This window comes from Phyllobates terribilis, unplaced genomic scaffold (assembly GCF_046119375.1).
Source record: "Phyllobates terribilis strain yellow unplaced genomic scaffold, ASM4611937v1 Scaffold_9__5_contigs__length_417890890, whole genome shotgun sequence".
Classification (NCBI taxonomy): Eukaryota; Metazoa; Chordata; class Amphibia; order Anura; family Dendrobatidae; genus Phyllobates; species Phyllobates terribilis.
In genome coordinates this window covers 244,697,568-244,718,866 of record NW_027362769.1, presented here as the reverse complement: position 1 = coordinate 244,718,866, position 21,299 = coordinate 244,697,568, and the positions used below count along the sequence as shown (strand labels likewise).

Sequence of the window (21,299 nt, the reverse complement as noted above, 5' to 3'; positions counted from 1 at the left end):
ACAGAATACAAGAAGCTAAAATCAAGATTCAGCTGGAAGGGATGTAAGCCGGTCAGGTACCCCTCTAAATCTGACAGCCGATTATGTGTGGCTGCGACTGAAATGAGGAATAATAATAAATGTCAATCTATCACTAAGAGCAATTCAGTTATAGCTGGTCTTAGAGATATGAGAGCAGAAATAAAACTGCTGCATTCAGAGATGACCTTTGAGGATATAATTCCTGGAAAGACCATGTCCATATCAGGAGTTGGGGGAGGTAGTCCTTCCATAGCAATAGCCCGACGGTATCTGGACTGGGGAGCAGGGAAAGGACTGAGCAAAGTGGGAGCATCATATACTATACAGTACCTGCCAATGTGCTTCTGGTCACTGACCTGGACAGGATGGTTTCCTAGTATGTCCCTGAATTACAAATTAATATATACAGAAATAATTGAGGCAAGGATCTTTGTGATGAATTGGGGAAATGTACTGATTTGAATGGAGAACCAAGAACAAATGCCCAAATGGATAACGCACTAGACCTGCCCTCTTCAGTCTCCACTGTCTTGGGGAATAATCACACTTTGTGGTTGAATGCAGGGGAGGACATACCGCCGATGCAGCCGCTGCAACTGCACCGGGGCCAGGCGGTGCAGGGGGGCCCTTGCAGGGTGGATAATAATGAAGGCAATCTGGCCAGTTTCTCGGAGCCCCAGGCTCCCATGGCCAGATTGCCCTCATCCTGTGCGGCGGGCAGGGAGCGATCCCTGCAGCTCCGCTGCCTATAGGAGAAAATGGCAGCGGAGCTGGAGGGATCCGTTCTCTGCTTCCTGCCCGCCCTGCACTTTCTGTGTGACAAAGACGCGCGCTGCTTGATGACGTCAGCAAGCAGCAAACGCCTGTGTCAGGGAAAAAGTTGCTGGTGAGGACGATGCTGCAGGGGAGCGGGCTGAGAGGTAAGTGTTGTTTCTTTTATTTTATCCAATACACTGGGTACCTGATAACGTCTTCTCCCACCTCCAAAGTGTGGGGGAGACGCATGTATGTATACAATATATGTGACCTTGTTATTTTCTAGGCTGGAGATCATCGTGACAAGACGAGTCATGGCTGGGAGATGTCGACATGAAAGTCTGACCAGATGGAGAAGAACTGCAGAAACCGGCTCTGATCAGATGACACGTCAGCGGTAAGTGCCTGGATGTAAATATTATTCTGTATCTGCACTGTGTGACTTGGAGTGATAATGTTATCTGTAAAATCCCTTAGGCTGCATTCTCACATTAGTGTGAAATGTCCGTGTGTTGTCAGATTTTTTTATTAGACAGCACAAGGACTTGTAGAGTTTTATAGATTGATTCATATGACTCGCCCCCTGGGCCGTGGGGCACTCGGATCCGGGCAATAGGGAACGATGGGAGTAGTAGTGGCAACCCGGTTCCGTGGCTCAGGGTGGTCAGGCCAGTGGTAGTCCGTTATGTGCTATTGATTATGTCCGACTACGCCACCCGTGGATTTGCGGTCATTAGGAACCGCCGCTGCAGGGCAGACCGCTGGGGCTGATGATATATGCAGCTGGGATGGTGTGACTCCCCACGGGAAGAGTGCAGCCCCAGGGCAGTGTGGTGGATGGTGGGAGTGATGGTAGTGAGAGTCCCGGTGCCGATAGTGCTGGAGGAGAAAGGAGCACACAGACAACAAGTTGCAGTTCAGGGTCTTTACTAAAATAGGTAAACTGACCCATTAACAGTCCCAGCTAGGAGGGGACCTGGATGTCTGAGAGCAACGGGGAAATTGGCCCTGGTCAGGGTGAGGGTCTAGGCCTACCGTGCTTTCTGCGCTCCTTCTGGCTAGCTCCTCGTTATAGGGTAACAGCCCACGTTTCCGAGCTTTCCGTGTATTCTCGCCTGTATGGCCTGCGACGTGGGTTCCTTTCTGCTCCCAGCCTTGTACGGCTTTACTGGTCCCTTCGGTTGTGGCAGGGCCTCCAGGCTTCTTAGGCCAAGGAATATACAGTTCCTTGCGGACTGGTTCTCTGCTGGAGGATGTAGAATCCTCCCAGCCTCAGACACCAAAGTCTGGTAAAGTCAGTCTTTTATCTGCCAAGGCAGGCTTGCTTCGCCTCTTGTCTCTGGCTTGTGGCTCTCCTCCTGCCACACTTCCTCTTAGGTGCAGTGCAACTGTCTGTCCCTGCCCTGCTCTGGGACAAGTTTCAGTGCTGAGACAGGCCATCAAGTTCTCTCTAACCCTGTCCCCCGCACCAGCTTTTATAGGGGCAGCCTGCTCCCCCTACTGGCCTGAGACAGGAGGCATTGCATGCTAATGTTCCCCTGACTAGAGAACCTCCCCCTTGCTCTCAGACACAGCTTTAATTACACTTGTGGCATCCAGGCCAGGGTGACACATTCCCCCCTAGTAGAATTTTAGTACTCCGGGACTAAACAGTAAACAAAGATATTATGCATACCATAAAACATTAGTATACAAGTGACGCACAGATTGAGTTCTTAAGGTCACAGTGTGGTCTGTGACAGGGTGTCCATATCACCAATACAACGGGGAGCCTTAACCAGGTGGGGGTCTGTCCTACCCCAAGTCCTTCACAGTCTTAGTTCATTCCTGGGTTAGGCTCCGAACGCAGTCCATACAAGGTCCCGGTTATAAAAAGTCCATAACCTTTGAGTCCTTACGGTAGCTGCAAGAAACTGAAACACAGAATTACCAAACATGCATGTAACTTTGCAAACAATTCAACATTTGGCAACATGGTTATTTACAATTAGTGCACTCTATATTTTCCAGCGAGCGGGTATCTGCCCCTTTGTGCTCCTGGTTGACCTCCTTAACCCACTGTCTGGTGGTGGACTGACTTGGCTTTCCCCACTAGCGTTAGGGGTACAGCTACCACCAGCTGGATGTACAGGTAGGGCAGGCAGCTGTCTGCGGGTCCTTTGGCTTACCGCAGGCATGGCAGGCTCACTGTCAGCAGAGGGTTGACTCTCCTGGGCTGCTGGTACAGGCTCTTCTGCCTCTGGAACCGCTTGCTCCTCTTCACCTTCCGGCTCTGGTGTTGGTTGTTGCTGTGCCGGTTGCAGGAAATGCAGGACGGGTACCACTATGGCATCCTCTTCTGCACTACGGAGTTGCTCGGGGCATCTTTTGAGGTGGTCTATGGAGACGGTGCTAGTGGTTTTTCTTCCGTCCTTGGTGATCACGCATACCTTCGGGTTGTCGTGGTCAGACTGCAGTACGGTGTAGGGTTCCCTTTCCCACTGGTCGTCCAACTTATGTAGCCTTCTTTTTCGCTATAGGACTTGCTCACCAGGTTCTAGGGGACCAGCAGGGGCGTGTTGATTGAAGAGTTTTTCTTGCCTCTCTCTCACCTGGGCCAGGCTCTTCTCCACACTCTCCTGTACCTTCTTGTACTGCAGTTGCCTTTCCGTATCCCAGTCCGCATCCGGGGAGGTGTCCTCAGGTATTAGGACTCCCATCTCCAGGTCTACGGGCAGCTTACCTGGTCTAGCTCGCATCAGGTAAGCCGGGGTGCAGTTTGTAGCATTCACCGGGATATTGTTGTATAGGTCTATCAGGTCCGGCAGTTTTTCTGGCCACAGGCTGCGTTCCTCCAGGGGCAACGTCTTCAGGAGATCAATGACTATATTGTTCATCTTCTCACACATCCCGTTGGTTTGGGGGTGGTAAGGCATTGTCCGAATCTTCTTACAGCCATAGAGGTTGCAGAACTCCTGGAAGATTTCAGCCTCGAACGCTGGACCCTGGTCTGTCAGGACCTGTTCCGGATACCCGTGTGGACGGCAGAAGTATTGCTGGAAGGCTCTGGCCGCTGTTTGGGCTGTCAAGTCCTTTACCGGGACCACCACTAGAAAACGGGAATAGTGGTCCACGATTGTCAGGGCATAGATGTATCCAGACCGGCTTGGAGCCAATTTGACGTGGTCCAGAGCTACCAGCTCAAAAGGCTGCGTGGTGACGATGGGCCTCAACGGTGTCTTCTGGCTGGTGCGGTCCTTCCTCCTCAGGTGACAAGGGCCACAGTCTCTGCACCACTTTTCTACAGCTCCTCTCATGCCGACCCAAAAGAACCTTCCTCTTAGCAGAAACTCCAATTTCTTCCAACCGAAGTGTCCCGCTCTGTCATGGTAAGCCCCCAGGACCATAGCTGCATCCCGCCTTGGGACCACGACTTGCCAGGTCAGCTCGTGCGTCCGGTGGTTAACAATCCTTCTGCAAAACTTGCCTTCGTAGAGGAACAGCTTGCTCTTCTCCTTCCATAGCTGCTTGGCTTCCTCTGGGGCATCTGGATCTAGGCGGGCGTCTTCCCGGTCAGCAGATCTTTCACCAGGCGGACTGCAGGGTCACTATCTTGGGTCTCGGCCCAGCTGTGGTGAGGTAGGGGATTGATCATCACAGTTGTTAGATCCTCCTCCTTCACGCGGTGAGAGTGTTGAGCGGCTCCATACCGGTGAAACGCGGGGAGTTCTACCTCCTCCAGCTCTTCTGGGTCTTCGTCACCCTCAGGTAAGTGAGGCATTCTTGATTGGGCGTCCGCATTGGCATTGGTTTTGCCTGCCCGGTACTTGATCACGAAGTCATAGTTGGAGAGACGGGCCATCCACCGCTGTTCCAGGGCACCCAGTCTTGCATTGTCCAGGTGTGTCAACGGGTTGTTGTCCGTGTACACGGTGAACTTTGCGGAGGCCAGGTAATGCTTGAAGCGTTCCGTCACGGCCCACACCACCGCCAAGAATTCTAGCTTGAAGGAGCAGTAATTCTCCGGGTTCCTCTCGGTGGGCCTCAGCTTCCGGCTGGCGTAAACGATCACCCTTTCTCTGCCCTGTTGGTTTTGGGACAGTACGGCTCCCAGTCCCACATTACTGGCGTCTGTGTGGAGAATGAAAGGCTGGCCATAATCAGGGTAGGCCAGGATCTCATCTCCTGTGAGGGCCATCTTTAGCTGGCGGAAGGACTCCTCTTCCGGTTTATCCCACTTGAAGGGAGGCTTTTGACTTCTGGACTTAGACTGTCCAATCAGGAGGTCCTGCATAGGAGCTGCCATCTTAGTGAACCCGGGGATGAACCTTCGGTAGTAGCCTACCAACCCGAGAAACTGTCTCACCTCTTTGATGTTCGAGGGGCTTGGCCAGCTCTTGATTGCCGTGACCTTGTCAGGGTCGGGGGCCACTCCTTCCGCGCTTACCACGTGCCCTAGGTACTGGACCTTTGGTTTCAGCAGGTGACACTTCGATGGTTTCACCTTCAGGCCGTAGCCTGCCAGGGCTTCGAACACCTCGGCCAGGTGCTTTAGATTTTGCTCGTAGGTCTTCGAATAGACGATCACGTCGTCCAGGTAAAGGAGGACCGTCTCGAAGTTGTGGTGCCCTAGACAGCATTCCATCAGCCGCTGGAAGGTCCCTGGTGCGTTGCAGAGCCCGAAAGGCATACAGTTGAATTCGCTCAGTCCCATCGGGGTGGTGAAGGCGGTCTTCTCCTTGTCAGACTCTGCCACAGGAACCTGCCAGTACCCGCTAGTAAGGTCCAAAGTAGAAAAGAAGTTAGCTGATTTTAGTGCGGCTAAAGACTCCTCTATTCTAGGCAGCGGATATGCGTCTTTGTGGGTGATACGGTTGATTTGTCTATAGTCCACGCACATTCTCATGGTGCCGTCTTTCTTTTTGACCAGAACCAAGGGGGCTGCCCAGGGGCTACAGCTGTCTCTAATGACCCCAGCTTCTTTCATTTCTCTTAGCATGCCCTTGGCGTTCTGATAATGTGCAGGGGGTACAGATCTGTGTCTCTCTTTTATTGGTGGGTGGCTCCCTGTGGGGATGTGGTGTTCTATCCCTTTTACTCTGCCGAAGTCTAGCGGGTGCTTACTAAAGACTCTCTCGTACTCCTGTACCACCCGGTAGACTCCTTGTTTTTGGTGCAGGGGAGTGGAGTCAGCACCCACATGGAGTTTCTGGCATCAGTCCTCCTTTTGTTTCTGGGAGCCATTACCCTCCGCCTGTGGAGATGGAGGCAAGGGTTCCACGGCCCTGATAGCTTTGTGTTCGACAACAAACAGTTTGGCGAGTGTAGCGTACCTGGGTAAGTGTACTTCCCTCTCCCCAATGTTGAGGATGCGGACGGGCACCCTCCCATGACGGACATCAACCACCCCCCGGGCTGTCAAAATGGTGGGCCTGCTGTCTGAGTACACGGGTTCTACCATGGCTTGGTAGTCTCTACCTCTCAAGTCGATTGCAGTCCGACACCAGATCATCATTTCACTTTTGGGAGGCATGGAAATGGGGAATGGGTCACTCAGTCTTACGCTACCGATCTCACCACCAGACAGTTCTACCTGCTGCCGTCTCATCAGGGCTTTTATCTCCTTGTTGAGGACTCTCTGTTGGCTGGAACTAGCATTCACCGCCACCTGTTGTAAGATTACAATTACCTCTGAAAGACAATTTTCAATTACGTTAGTACCCACAGTTATTTTAGGGTGACTTTCACGACGGTCAATGTCCACAATAATTACTCCCTGTGCCGGCAGTTCAACTTTACCAATTTTAATGGTCATCTCCTTGAACCCCATCTGCGGCACGGGTAAGCCATTACTGGCGATGATGCTCAAGTTACTGTCTGGATACCGCGTGATATCAGCATCAGTCCAATACTGCTTAAAAAGTACATAAGGGATAGTGGTTAGTTGTGACCCAGTATCCAGCAAGGCGCTCATGGGGATACCGTCCAGCACCACGGGTAAAACCGGGCGCCCCCCAACGTACTTATTATGCCAATTGTAAGGGCCTGGTGATCTTTTGCCTGGGGGTTGGCCCGCTGCCCCAGGTTGGACCCGTTTAAATTACAGTACCTGGAAATGTGTCCGGGCTGGTTGCATCGACGGCAAATGGGCTGTCCATCCTCTGCGTAGCGGTCTGCGGGCCTCCCTCGGAACGACGGGATCCTCCTCTGTCGACGCCACGGGACATCCTCCGGACTTGAAGCCAGCTCGATGGGTCTTAACGGGTCCACTTGCAACGCCTGGACGGTCCTGGTCAACGCCGCGACGCTCCTGGTCAGCTCCTGGACTTGGTGGTGCAGGTCTTTTGACGGGGCTTGGTTCAGGGCCTGTGCATCAGCCCCCACGGGATCCATAGAGGAGGGCGCCGCCCCCTAGTGGTAGGTGAGAGCAGGGCGCCGGGGGTTTATAGCGCCACTGGCTGCAGATTCACGGAGCACCCTTATGGCCCTGTCCTTAAATTGGGCAAAGGTCAGGTCGGGGTTCTGAAAGAACATGAGGCGCAGCTGGGCCCTGTGGGCGCTGGACAGCAGACCTTCTATGAATTGTTCTGTTAGTAGTTTATCCGTTTCCTGCACACTGCCAGGGTCAGTGTGTTGGATAGCCCTCAAGGCTTCCTGCAGATTTAGGGCATAGTCTCTGATGCTGTCCTGTGCCCGCTGCTTACATCCATAGAACCTCATTTTAATCTCAGCGGAGGTACGTGTGTCAAAGGTACCCCGCAGCCGGGCCAGAATACCCTTCACGGTCCTTTTCTCCTCAGTGGGCCATGATTTTACCTCCCTTTGGGCTGCGCCAGTTAACTGCCCTGTTAATATGCTGACCTTCTGTTCCTCTGTCAGGGGGTAAACGTGGAACAAACTGTACAGCCTTTCCTTAAAGTCAGTTAGGGCATGGGGCTCCCCTGAGTACTTGGGAAGCCAGGCCGCTCCAGTGATGTAGGGCAGGGAAAAGGGCATCACCGCTGCTGCAGCTGCGTTGGTGGTAGTGGGCGCCACTGTGTCCGACATCTTCCTCCCCCCTAGTTAAGCGTGGCCTACCTTCCGACGATCCTCTTCTGTAGGCCGCGGCTCCGCTGCTGCTGCTATGGACGAGGACCTGGCGTCGCGTCCTGATGACGTCAGCGTCGCTGTCTCTCCCTTCCAGGACCTTGCGCAGCGTCGGTGCGTGGGGCGGAGCTTCGGATCTCGCGCGGTTTTGACGTCCACGCCCCTCTTCTTCCCGCGCGGCGTCCTGAAGATGGCGTCCGATGGCGGGAAACAGCTGCGGATGGCGGGAAGACGGCGGGAAACGGTCCAAGATGGTGTCTGATGGCGGGAATCGGCTCCGGATGGTGGGAAACTTCGCCACAGGTAAGTGCAAAGTCTTTTTCAGGCACGCAATACCCGTTTGTGGCGGGTTGGTTGCAATCCTGCCGACTACGCCAAAGCTGACTCGCCCCCTGGGCCGTGGGGCACTCGGATCCGGGCAATAGGGAACGATGGGAGTAGTAGTGGCAACCCGGTTCCGTGGCTCAGGGTGGTCAGGCCAGTGGTAGTCCGTTATGTGCTATTGATTATGTCCGACTACGCCACCCGTGGATTTGCGGTCATTAGGAACCGCCGCTGCAGGGCAGACCGCTGGGGCTGATGATATATGCAGCTGGGATGGTGTGACTCCCCACGGGAAGAGTGCGGCCCCAGGGCAGTGTGGTGGATGGTGGGAGTGATGGTAGTGAGAGTCCCGGTGCCGATAGTGCTGGAGGAGCAAGGAGCACACAGACAACAGGTTGCAGTCCAGGGTCTTTACTAAAATAGGTAAACTGACCCATAAACAGTCCCAGCTAGGAGGGGACCTGGATGTCTGAGAGCAACGGGGAAATTGGCCCTGGTCAGGGTGAGGGTGTAGGCCTACCGTGCTTTCTGCGCTCCTTCTGGCTAGCTCCTCGTTATAGGGTAACAGCCCACGTTTCCGAGCTTTCCGTGTATTCTCGCCTGTATGGCCTGCGTCGTGGGTTCCTTTCTGCTCCCAGCCTTGTACGGCTTTACTGGTCCCTTCGGTTGTGGCAGGGCCTCCAGGCTTCTTAGGCCAAGGAATATACAGTCCCTTGCGGACTGGTTCTCTGCTGGAGGATGTAGAATCCTCCCAGCCTCAGACACCAAAGTCTGGTAAAGTCAGTCTTTTATCTGCCAAGACAGGCTTGCTTCGCCTCTTGTCTCTGGCTTGTGGCTCTCCTCCTGCCACACTTCCTCTTAGGTGCAGTGCAACTGTCTGTCCCTGCCCTGCTCTGGGACAAGTCTCAGTGCTGAGACAGGCCATCAAGTTCTCTCTAACCCTGTCCCCAGCACCAGCTTTTATAGGGGCAGCCTGCTCCCCCTACTGGCCTGAGACAGGAGGCATTGCATGCTAATGTTCCCCTGACTAGAGAACCTCCCCCTTGCTCTCAGACACAGCTTTAATTACACTTGTGGCATCCAGGCCAGGGTGACACACATACATCTATGAATATCATGGATCTGAGAATGAGATCTTTGAGGGACAGAGAATGTCCTGTTCTGATCCGATTTTCAGGATTAGAATAGGACATGCTCATTGCATCTGTAAAAGCGGGCAGCACACCGACACTGCACATGGATACAAGAATGTAGCCTTATTATGTATAGCACAGTCCCTTAGTATATAGACTATGTAAGGTATATATAACAGTTGGTAACAAGCTCCTAGAGACAGGCCTCAAGTCATGTAAAGCTAGAAAAAAGCCTTTCATCAATGAGAAGCAAAGGAGAGCCAGGCTGAAGTTTACCAAAGGCCATAAGGATTGGACCATAGAGGACTGGAGTAAGGTAATCTTCTCTGATGAGTCTAATTTTCCGCTTTGCCCAACACCTGGTCGTCTGATGGTTAGACAGAGACCTGGAGATGCATATAAGCCACAGTGTCTTGCACCCACTGTGAAATTTGGTGGAGGATTGGAGATGATCTGGGGATGCTTCAGCAAGGCTGGAATTGGGCAGGTTAATCTTTGCGAAGGACGTATGAATCAAGCCGCATACAAGGTTATCCTTGAAAAACACTTGCTTCCTTCTGCTCAGGCAATGTTTCCCAACTCTGAGGAATCGTTTTTCCAGCAGGACAATGCCCCATGCCACATTGCTAGGTCAATCAATGTGTGGATGAAGGAGCACCACATCAAGACCCTGTCATGGCCAGCCCAATCTCCAGACCTGAACCCCATTGAAAACCTCTGGAATGTAATCAAGAGGAAGATGGATAGTCACAAGCCATCAAACAAAGAAGAACTGCTTACATTTTTGTGCCAGGAGGGGCATAAGGTCACCCAAAAGCAGTGTGAAAGACTGGTGGAAAGCAGCCAAGACGCATGAAAGCTGTGATTAAAAATCATGGTTAGTCCACCAAATATTGATTTCTGAACTCTTCCTGAGTTAAAACATGAGTATAGTTGTTTCTAAATGAATAAGAACTTGTTTTCTTTGCATTATTTGAGGTCTGAAAGCACTATTTCTTTTTTATTATTTTGACGATTTCTCATTTGCTGCAAATAAATACTAAATTTTTAGCTTTGAATTTCGGAAACATGTTGTCAGTAGTTTATAGAATAAATCAAAATGTACATTTTACTCAAAAATATACCTATAAAGAGAAAAATCAGAGAAAATGTATACACTGTGTTCCAAATTATTATGCAAATAATATTTTCTCAGATTTTCCCAAATTACCTATATGAATTGCAGTCATTGTAATTTTCCAGTCAAATAACTATTAGAGTACAATTGAAAGGTTTTTGTACAAACGGCCTATGATAACAGTATATTTTTAAAAAAATAAAAAACTCAAACTGCACTCAAATTGCATGTTCCAAATTATTATGCACAGCAGAGTTTTCAATCTTTTAATTTTAATTACGATCAAAAAAATGGTCATTTTTGAAATTATAAGCATTAGCAGGTTATTACAAACTGAAATCAAACAGTTTTCAACTCAAAACTTTATTCTAGGTGATGTTACATTTGCACATAGGATCCCTTGTTCGAAAGGAGCTTCTGAACTCTCCATTGAATTTGTCAGGTTTTGGATGGTTTCTGCTTTAATTGTTTTGCATGAGGACAGAATACCCTCCCAGAGCTGTTGCTTAGATGTGAACTGCCTCCCGCCATCATAAACACTCCTTTTGATGATGCTCCAGAGGTTCTCAATGGGGTTGAGGTCAGGGGAGCATGGGTGCCACACCATAAGTTTGTCCCCTTTTATGCCCATACCAGCCAGAGATGCAGATGTGTTATGTGCAGCATGAGACGGGGCATTATCATGCATGAAATGATCTCGATGGTCCAGATGGATGGAGTGGAGGATGGCTGGTTGATGGACACCCCATGCAAACACGGCTATGGCGCTAACAAGGAGGAGGTGGAGTAATGTTTTGGGCTGGAATCATGGGGAGAGAGATTGTCGGACCTTTTAGGATCCCTGAAGGGGTAAAGATGAACTCCATAATGTATGTTGAGTTTCTCAAACAGCACTTCCTTCCATGGTTCAAGAAGAAGAACCGTGCATTCCGCAGCAAGATCATTTTCATGCATGATAATGCCCCGTCTCATGCTGCACATAACACATCTGCATCTCTGGCTGCTATGGGAATAAAAGGGGACAAACTTATGGTGTGGCACCCATGCTCCCCTGACCTCGACCCCATTGAGAACCTCTGGAGCATCATTAAAAGGAGTGTCTATGATGGCGGGAGGCAGTTCACATCTAAGCAACAGCTCTGGGAGGGTATTCTGTCCTCATGCAAAAGAATTAAAGCAGAAACCATCCAAAACCTGACAAATTCAATGGACGAGAGAGTTCAGAAGCTCCTTTCGAACAAGGGGTCCTATGTGCAAATGTAACATCACCTAGAATAAAGTTTTGAGTTGAAAACTGTTTGATTTCAGTTTGTAATAACCTGCTAATGCTTATAATTTCAAAAATGACCATTTTTTTGTTCTTTATTAAAATGAAAAGGTTGAAAACTCTGCTGTGCATAATAATTTGGAACATGCATTTTGAGTGCAGTTTGAGTTTTTTATTTTTTAAAAATATACTGTTATCATAGGCAGTTTGTACAAAAACCTTTCAATTGTACTCTAATAGTTATTTGACTGGAAAATTACAATGACTGCAATTCATATAGGTAATTTGGGAAAATCTGAGAAAATATTATTTGCATAATAATTTGGAACACAGTGTATATATATGTGGCTATATATAATAATGTATGTAAAGCGCTGCGGACTATGTTAGCGCTATATAAAAATAAAGATTATTATTATATATATCTGTAGCTTTGTCGCATTAAAAGGAGGGGGACCATACACATTTCTGAAGCACAGGGGCTCCAAGCTGTCAGTGTCCGCCCCTGGTTAAATGTATCCTAATGCTGGGTTCAAATGTCAGGTGTATAAGTAGGGCCAATCATAACCACAAATTGGATGGAATATGGACATGAATAATACATGCTGCAATTTTTTGTGTGTACATTTGCTTTTGTCTGCTTGCACACAGGTTAATATTAGTCACACAGACAGCACACTGACCCAAAATATGGTTGGCTCAATGAGGCCTAAGGACTAATACACACAATTACAGTTGTAGCCAAATGTTTTGAGATTAACACAAATTTTGGGATTTCACAAAGCTTCAGTGGTTTTAGATCTATTAGTCAGATGTTTCTATCGTTACTGAAGTACAATGATCACCTTTTTATAAGATTATAAACCTTCACTGATAAATGCTTCTAGTTTATAAAAACACTGAATATCTACAGTGTTGACCCTAATTTTTCAAGACTTCTGCATCTCACCCTGGCAGCTGGATATCAGCTTCTGGGCCAAATCCTAACTGATGGCAACTAGACATGAGTGAATAAATTTGAATGAAATTGGATTCTAATCACTGTTAAACAACAAAACTGTAAATTGCACAAAATTAGCTCATTTGTATGCTGCTAAAAACGACAAATGACAGATAAAATTCAGAATTAGCACAAGTCTTTATTTTACAAGAATCGATCGTGGAGAATTGTAATGTAGTAAATATATGGAAGGGAATACATTTTTTCATATTAGGTTGTATTAGATTGGCAATATCCAGAAAGAGAAACACTTCAGGCTGGTTCAAAAAATGTACAAAATGAGCCATTGGTTGATTCTAAGAAAATTTTACTCCCTCTGCTACACATCAAACTAGGACTAGTGATGAGCGAGCATACTCACAAGCACTCGGTACTCGCCCGAGCATCTCAGTACTCGAGATGCTCGGAGCGCGCTGAGTAGTTCCGAGATGCTCTGGCGGGAGCTCGGGTCCCCTCCCTGCATGTTTTGCGCTCTTTAGAGCACCAGTCAACATGCAGGGATTGCCTGCCACTCATTGTAATGCCGCAGCCATGGTTGTTGTGGCATTACAGTGATTGGCTGGCCGCACAGCGTCATCAGGTCTATATCAGACCTGGCGCCGCCATGCTCGTCACAGTCACTCCGGATCAGACAGTGCAGGGAGAGGTGCTGCTGATTTAGAGAGTATTAGGTAGTGTAGGGAGAAAACAAGTACATTACACATATCCATCTCAACAAACAGTCCTTCTGAGGACTAATGCAGGCAGGCAGTGTATATAGCAGACTGCAGTGCATATAGCATAAGTCTCCATTCCAGTTCTGCCTTCTGCTGCTGTTAGATATTTCTAGACAAAGGCCCAGGTCTCAGGGGCCAGGAATCATTTTTTTTGGATCTTAATCCTCATTATTTGCTTAAAAAGCAATCCGGAGAACACCGTTTTTCTGAGCCATTTGCTTGTTGGACCTGCAGAATACAGCCAGGTCCTTTCCATATTACAGCGCTAAAAATCCAGCTATTTAAAACTGTGGTTTGTTCGTCACATGGATCACATATAATTGCGCTGAAAATACTGCCATTTTAGGCCTCCATTCAAATTTTTTTTCACTGTGTCAGCGAAGTTTTTGACACCGGTTTGCTGTTCAAAATAATTACCTACAGGCCAGGTATTTAAAACTGTGGTTTCTCCCTCACACAGATTCCATATAAATTCGCTCCAAATTCAGCCATTTGTAGTGAGTGTGGAAGGTATTGTCCTCCATTTAAAATGGGCAAGGCACGTGGCAAGGGATGGGGAACTGGACGTGATGGTGATGGTGCATGCAGAGGCCGAGGCCAAGGCGGTGGGCAAGCTGAAATTGTGCCACAACAAACACCCACATCGTCTCGCCAGACCTTCCTGTCCCAATTACTAGGGGACCGCAGCACACCACTATTGAACCCAGAGCAGTGTGAAAAGGTTGTTGGTTGGATAGCGGATAATGCTTCCAGTCACTTAGCCACCACCACCACCACCCTGTCTTCCACATGGTCAAGTCTCAGTAGCTGTGAGTCTGGACCGCATATTCCTCACCCTGATCCTCCTTCCTCCCACCATGCCGAGTGCCTGGAGACAAATGATCCCACTCTTGGACATTCTGAAGAGCTGTTCACTTTTCCATTCATAGATTTGGGCCTCTCTCCCGGTCTACTTGAAGCGGGGCAAGAGGAGATCGCATGTAGCGATGCCCAAATATTTGAGCAGTCACAGTCACACGAAGGCAATGGTGGGAAAGTGTGACAAGAGGTGGACGATGATGAGAGACAATTGCCAGAAAGTCAGGAAGAGGACCAGGGTGCAGAAATGGAAGACAAGGTGGTGGATGATATAGTAACTGACCCAACCTGGCAGGAGGACATGCAGAGCGAGGACAGCAGCACACAGGGGGAGAGAGGCAGAGTACCCCAACAGGCATGAAGAAGCAGTGTGGTGGCCTCAGATAGAAGGCAGGCAACCATTCCCCGTAACACCAACACGAAGGAAGTTGCCTGTACAACTGTTAGGTCTTTCCGAGTCTGGTTGTTTTTTAAAGACTCTGCCGATAACCCCAAAAAGGCCATTTGCACCAACTGCCAGGACAGCATTAGCAGGGGTGGCAAAACTAGCAGCCTGACCACCACCAGCATGATCAGGCACATAGCTGCAAAGCACCCAACTTTGTGGGCCGAACTCCAGGGTCCAGGAACAGTGTCTGCGGGTGGCACCATTGCTTCTCCCGCTGTTGTGCATGCAAGCCAATCCCCTGTCCATGGTGCATGTGTGGTACCCCAGGGGTCCGGTTGCCACAGTGGCATTGCCTCCCTCACAAGAGGTAATGCCATGCCTGGAAGCAAGCAGGGGTCCCCTAATCAGGTTTTACTAAGCATGCAACACTTTCCTGGCTCCAGACCAGCAAGGGGAGTCCCTCCCCTTGGCAACTGGAATCTGGGGGTGGGGTTAGGTAGACTTAGTGTGGGGAGTTGAAGTCAGGACGTCAAAGAGAGAGGAGCTGGGGACTGGAGTTGAGCGGCAGTTCACCCTAGAAGGACCAGCACAGAAGAACCGGACACGAGAGTCCGAGGCTGTGGGGCACCCAAAGGCCCAGCAGTAGAAACCGGAGGGCAGGAGACTGCAGGTCTCCTGGCCCCATCAGACGCCCAGAGGCTCATCAGCACAGAGGGCCCAGCACCGCCACGTGGGAGCGACGCACCAGCAAGGCCCGAGCTGCCTGCCATACGGGTAAGCACAGAAACGTTGCACTCAGGGACAAGGGCCACCGCAGAGCTACAAGCAGCAGGGCCAAAGAGTTTAGTGGAAAGGGAAGGCCTCCAACTTCACCTGGCAAGGAGGATTCTTTACTTGCTCCCAGGCTGCCCGGACTTCCACTTCTAGCCAGTACCCTAGTCCCGGCTTGTCTAATCACCACCAGTAAAGATAAGAGGAAACCGCCATTAAGTTGTGGACTGATTATTGCTGCGCCATCAACCCCTGCACTACAACGCCCAGCATAACCCATAACATCTACACTGCCCTGGAGCTAAGCTCTACCTGTGGAGAGCCACACCATCCCTGCTGCAGTAACATCAGCTCCAGAGGACCTGCTCGCAGCGGCGGCTGCCTTAGCCGCATACCACAGGTGGCATCACAAACTTTATACCATCACTATAAATCCCCTATCAATAACCCCTTTTTATTGACTGCCCTGGGTCACGGACCGGGTCACCGCCACTGTGACATCCCCCAGTAACTACCGGCCCGGCACCGGGTACCCCACGGCCCAAGGGGCGTGTCACATGCGAAGATGCCTCCTGCCCTGCACCTGTCATTGCACAGTCTCAAGTAGCAGCATCAGGAAGCACGTCCAACGTCCTTGTCCCAGGGCAGCGTTCAGTTGTCCATACCCTAGTCCTTGGAACGCAAGCGGAAATACGCAGCCAACGACCCACAGGCCACAGTACTAAATTCCCACATTTCACGACTGCTTGTGCTCGAAATGTTGCCTTTTAGGCTCGTGGAGACGGAAGCATTCCGCAACCTGACGGCGGTGGCCGTCCCTCGGTACTCGGTCCCCAGCCGCCACTATTTCTCCCGGTGTGCCATCCCCGCATTACACGAGCACGTGTCCCAAAACATTAGCCGCGCCCTCAACAACGCAGTTACCGGGAAAGTCCACCTAACCACGGACACGTGGACAAGTGCTTGTGGGCAGGGACTGTACAGCCTCCTCTTCAGCCTCCATCTCCAAAATGACCAAATCAGTCACAAGTTGGAAGCACTGCAACTGTTAGAACTCTCCTGTTAGGTTTTTTCTAGTTTGCTGGTCACATGACCTTTTTTGCCTATTTAATCCTGCTCCGCCCATCTGGCCTTGCTGGACTTCATTGTAATTTCTACTCTTAAGCTAGCTAGGTGCTTTGTTACTTTACTCCGTCAGTTTAGCTAGGTCTCTTGACCTCTATATTCTATGTTATTAGTTTGTCCTTTTCTGCTACAATTTCTGCTAGGAGGTGTCCATCTTACTCCCAGTCCCTAGTTCTTGTAGGGATCCCTCCCTCACATCTATAGGTCTTCGTACAGACTAGCTGAGGACTTTAGCGGGTCTGATCGCAGGATCAGGTTCCCCATTACATCGTAGGGTTCAAGCTTAGTTCTATTGTAGGGACAGATCTCCTGTCTTTCCTTAGTGCTTGTAGCAGATCATAACAGTAAGTCCAGCCCAAAAATTTCTCTAAGGAAAGACCTCCAGTTTCCATCATGGTGTCGGTTCAGGATTTGGCTCAACGCTTGCAGGGACTCTCTCTGGAGGCGGCCAAGCTCCAACAACACGTGAGTAGCTGTTCTGGAGCGCATTTTGTAGAGCCAAAGATACGTTTGCCTGATTTATTTTTTGGTGAACAACAAGGTTTTTTTTCCTTTAAAAATGCTTGTTTATTGTATTTTCATTTAAGACCCAGATCCTCTGGTGATGAGTCACAGCGCATAGGGTTCATAATGTTACTTTTGCGCAAGGAACCTCAGGGATGGACCTTTTCTCTCCAACCTAGTGATCCGTGCTTTAGATCAGTGGATAGTTTTTTTTCTGCTTTGGGGTTGTTGTATGATGATCCTGATCGTGTCTCATCAGCTGAGACGGAATTGAGACATTTGAGCTAGGGATCAGGCAATGTGGAAAATTATTGTACTCACTTCCGTCGGTGGTCTGCTCAGGTGGGGTGGAACGATTCTGCTCTGAAAAGTTTATTTCTTGCAGGGCTAGGTGAAAGGGTTAAGGATCTGCTGATTGCTTATCCTACACCTGGAAACTTGCAGGAGGCAATGCAATTAGCTATACGGGTGGACAGGAGACTGCGTGCAAGGGTTAATGAGAGTAAATCCTCTGCCATGTCAGCTCCAAGTTCTGAGAGGGTCTGTACTGACATTGGAGAGCCGATGGAGATTGGGGCGATGTCACCCCGCTCTCAGGAAAAAGACCGCAGGTTTTCTGAAGGTTTGTGCTTTTATTGCTGAAAATATGACCATTTCATTAAGAACTGTGTGCTTCGTATGAACAAAGAAAAAAAAAAAGTCAGTTACGCCCGTATAGCCTGTTTAACCCCTTAAGCCCCGCGGGTGGTTTGCACGTTAATGACCGGGCCAATTTTTACAATTCTGACCACTGTCACTTTATGAGGTAATTACTCTGGAACGCTTCAACGGATCCCCCTGATTCTGAGATTGTTTTTTCGTGACATATTGCACTTCATGATTGTGGAAAAATTTCTTCGATATCACTTGCGTTTATTTGTGAAAAAAATGGAAATTTGGCGAAAATTTTGAAAATTTTGCAATTTTCAAAATTTGAATTTTTAAGCCCTGAAATCAGAGCGATATGTCACACAAAAGAGTTAATAAATAACATTTCCCACATGTCTACTTTACATAAGCACAATTTTGGAACCAAAATTTTTTTTTGTTAGGGAGCTATAAGGGTTAAAAGTTGACCAGCGATTTCTCATTTTTCCAACAAAATTTACAAAACCATTTTTTTAGGGACCACATCACATTTGAAGTCACTTTGAGAGGTCTTTATGACAGAAAATACCCAAAAGTGACACCATTCTAAAAACTGCACCCCTCAAGGTGCTCAAAACCACATTCAAGAACTTTATTAACCCTTCAGGTGCTTCACAGGAATTTTTTGAATGTGGAAGAAAAAAATGAACATTTAACTTTTTTCACAAAAATGTTACTTTAGACCCAATTTTTTTTATTTTCACAGGGGTAACAAGAAAAAATGGACCGCAAAATTTGTTGTGCAATTTCCCCTGGGCACGCAGATACCCAATATTTGGGGAAAAAACACTGTTTGGGCGCACTGTAGGGCTCGGAAGGGAAGGAGCGCCATTTGACTTTTTGTTTGTAAAATTTGCTTGAATAATTAGCGGACACCATGTTGCGTTTAGAGAGCCCCTGTGTGCCCAAACATTGGAGCTCCTCCACAAGTGACCCCATTTTGGAAACTAGACCCCCCAAGGCACCTATCTAGATGCATAGTGAGCAGTTTCAACCCCCAGGTGCTTCACAAATTGATTCGTAAAAATGAAAAAGTGAAAAAAAAAACACTTTTTCATTGTTACGAATCAATTTGTGAAGCACCTGGGGGTTCCAACTGCTCACTATGCATCTAGATAGGTGCCTTGGGGGGTCTAGTTTCCAAAATGGGGTCATTTGTGGGGGAGCTCCAATGTTTGGGCACACAGGGACTCTCTAAATGCAACATGGTATCCGCTAACAAATTGAATGGAAAATCGGCTCAAATTGTTAGCGGACACCACATTGCGTTTGGAGAGCCCCTCTGTGCCCAAACTTTGGAGCTCCCCCACAAGTGATCCCATTTTGGAAACTAGACCCCCCAAGGCACCTTTCTAGATGCATAGTGAGCACTTGGAACCCCCAGGTGCTTCACAAATTGATTCGTAATAATGAAAAAGTGAAAAAAAAAACACTTTTTCATTTTTACGAATCAATTTGTGAAGCACCTAGGGGTTCCAAGTGCTCACTATGAATCTAGATAGGTGCCTTGGGGGGTCTAGTTTCCAAAATGGGGTCACTTGTGGGGGAGCTCCAATGTTTGGGCACACAGGGACTCTCTAAATGCAACATGGTATCCACTAACAAATTGAATGGAAAATCGGCTCAAATTGTTAGCGGACACCACATTGCGTTTGGAGAGCCCCTCTGTGCCCAAACTTTGGAGCTCCCCCACAAGTGACCCCATTTTGGAAACTAGACCCCCCAAGGCACCTTTCTAGATGCATAGTGAGCACTTGGAACCCCCAGGTGCTTCACAAATTGATTCGTAATAATGAAAAAGTGAAAAAAAAAAACACTTTTTCATTTATATGAATCAATTTGTGAAGCACCTGGGGTTCCAAGTGCTCACTATTCATCTGGATAGGTGCCTTGGGGGGTCTAGTTTCCAAAATGGGGTCACTTGTGGGGGAGCTCCAATGTTTGGGCACACAGGGACTCTCCAAATGCAACATGATATCCGCTAACAATTTGAGCCGACAATTTGTTAGCGGATATCATGTTGCATTTGGAGAGTCACTGTGTGCCCAAACATTGGAGCTCCCCCACAAATGACCCCATTTTGGAAACTAGATCCCCCAAGGCACCTATCTAGATGCATAGTGAGCAGTTGGAACCCCCAGGTGCTTCACAAATTGATTCGTAACAATGAAAAAGTGTTTTTTTTTTCACTTTTTCATTATTACGAATCAATTTGTGAAGCACCTGGGGGTTCCAAGTGCTCACTATGCATCTAGAAAGGTGCCTTGGGGGGTCTAGTTTCCAAAATGGGGTCACTAGTGGGGGAGCTCCAAAGTTTGGGCACAGAGGGGCTCTCCAAACGCAATGTGGTGTCCGCTAACAATTTGAGCCGATTTTCCATTCAATTCGTTAGCGGACACCATGTCGCGTTTGGAGAGCCCGTGATGTGCCTAAACAGTGGAGCTCCCCCACAAGTGTCCCCATTTTGGAAACTATACCCCTCAAGGATTTTATTAAGGTGTATAGTGAACATTTTGAACCCAGAGGTACGGCACAGAATTTGTTTACATTAGGTCATCATATTGAATAAGTTGTCATTATTCTTGAGCGCAAGTGCTCACTACTTGAGTTTGCATCGGGTACTCAGGTATGCACCATGTACAGCGTGTGCTCGAGTGACATGCTCGAGTCCCTGCTCCGCATGTTTCACGGTTATTAGACACCCCAAAAAAAACATGCGGGGATCGCTCGTGCATGGCAGGCAATCCCCGTAAAGTTTTTTGGCCGCGAAGCATATGGGGCAGAGACTCGAGCATGTCACTCAAATACCCACGATACTCAATGCATACCAGAGCACCCGATGCAAACTCAAGTAGCGAGCACTTGCTCTCAACACTAGTCGCCATATCGTCATCTTTTTTTCTTACTTTTGAAAAAAATCCCAACCCCAGCCCTAACCCTAGCACAACCCTAACCATAGCACAACCCTAGCCCCAGCACAACCCTAGCCCCAGCACAACCCTAGCCCCAGCACAACCCTAGCCCCAGCACAACCCTAGCCCCAAACCCAGCCCTAACCCTAGTCCAATCCTAACCCAAGAGTTTATTTTTGACGCCGTTCCTTGTGCGGTATAAGTGATTAGACGACTTTATTCTTCGGGTCGGTGTGATTACAGCAATGCCAGAATCATATGGGGTTTTTATGACTGACAGCTGTCACACACTAAAAGACGCATTTTTTGTAAAATCTAGTTTTTGCATCGCCATATTTTGAGAGCTATAATTTTTCCAGATTTTGGCAGACAGTCATGTGACGGCTCGTTTTTTGCGGGATGACTTGACGTTGTTATTGGTGCCATTTTCAGGCACGTGACATTTTTTGATCGCTTTCTATTCCGATTTTTGGGAGGCAGAATAAACAAAAACCAACAATTCAGGAATTGTTTTTTTTTTTTTTTTTATTCTGTTCCGCGTGTGGTAAAATTGATGAGGTAGCTTTATTCTTCAGGTCAGTACGTTTACAGTGGTACCACATTTGTATCATTTTTCTATGTTTTGGCGCTTATACACAATAAAAGCTATTTTATA

At 48.5% G+C, this 21,299-nt stretch overlaps 1 long non-coding RNA gene across 1 annotated transcript in view; it reads left to right on the top strand.

Annotated features, from left to right (window-relative positions):
- Positions 1 to 858: 858 nt before the first annotated feature.
- Positions 859 to 21,299, top strand: part of LOC141160947 (uncharacterized) — a 54,146-nt gene continuing 33,705 nt past the window's right edge. The window contains exons 1-2 of the long non-coding RNA XR_012250589.1: positions 859 to 941; positions 1,064 to 1,174. This is a non-coding gene — a long non-coding RNA (uncharacterized lncRNA). The remainder of the gene's footprint in view (positions 942 to 1,063; positions 1,175 to 21,299) is intronic.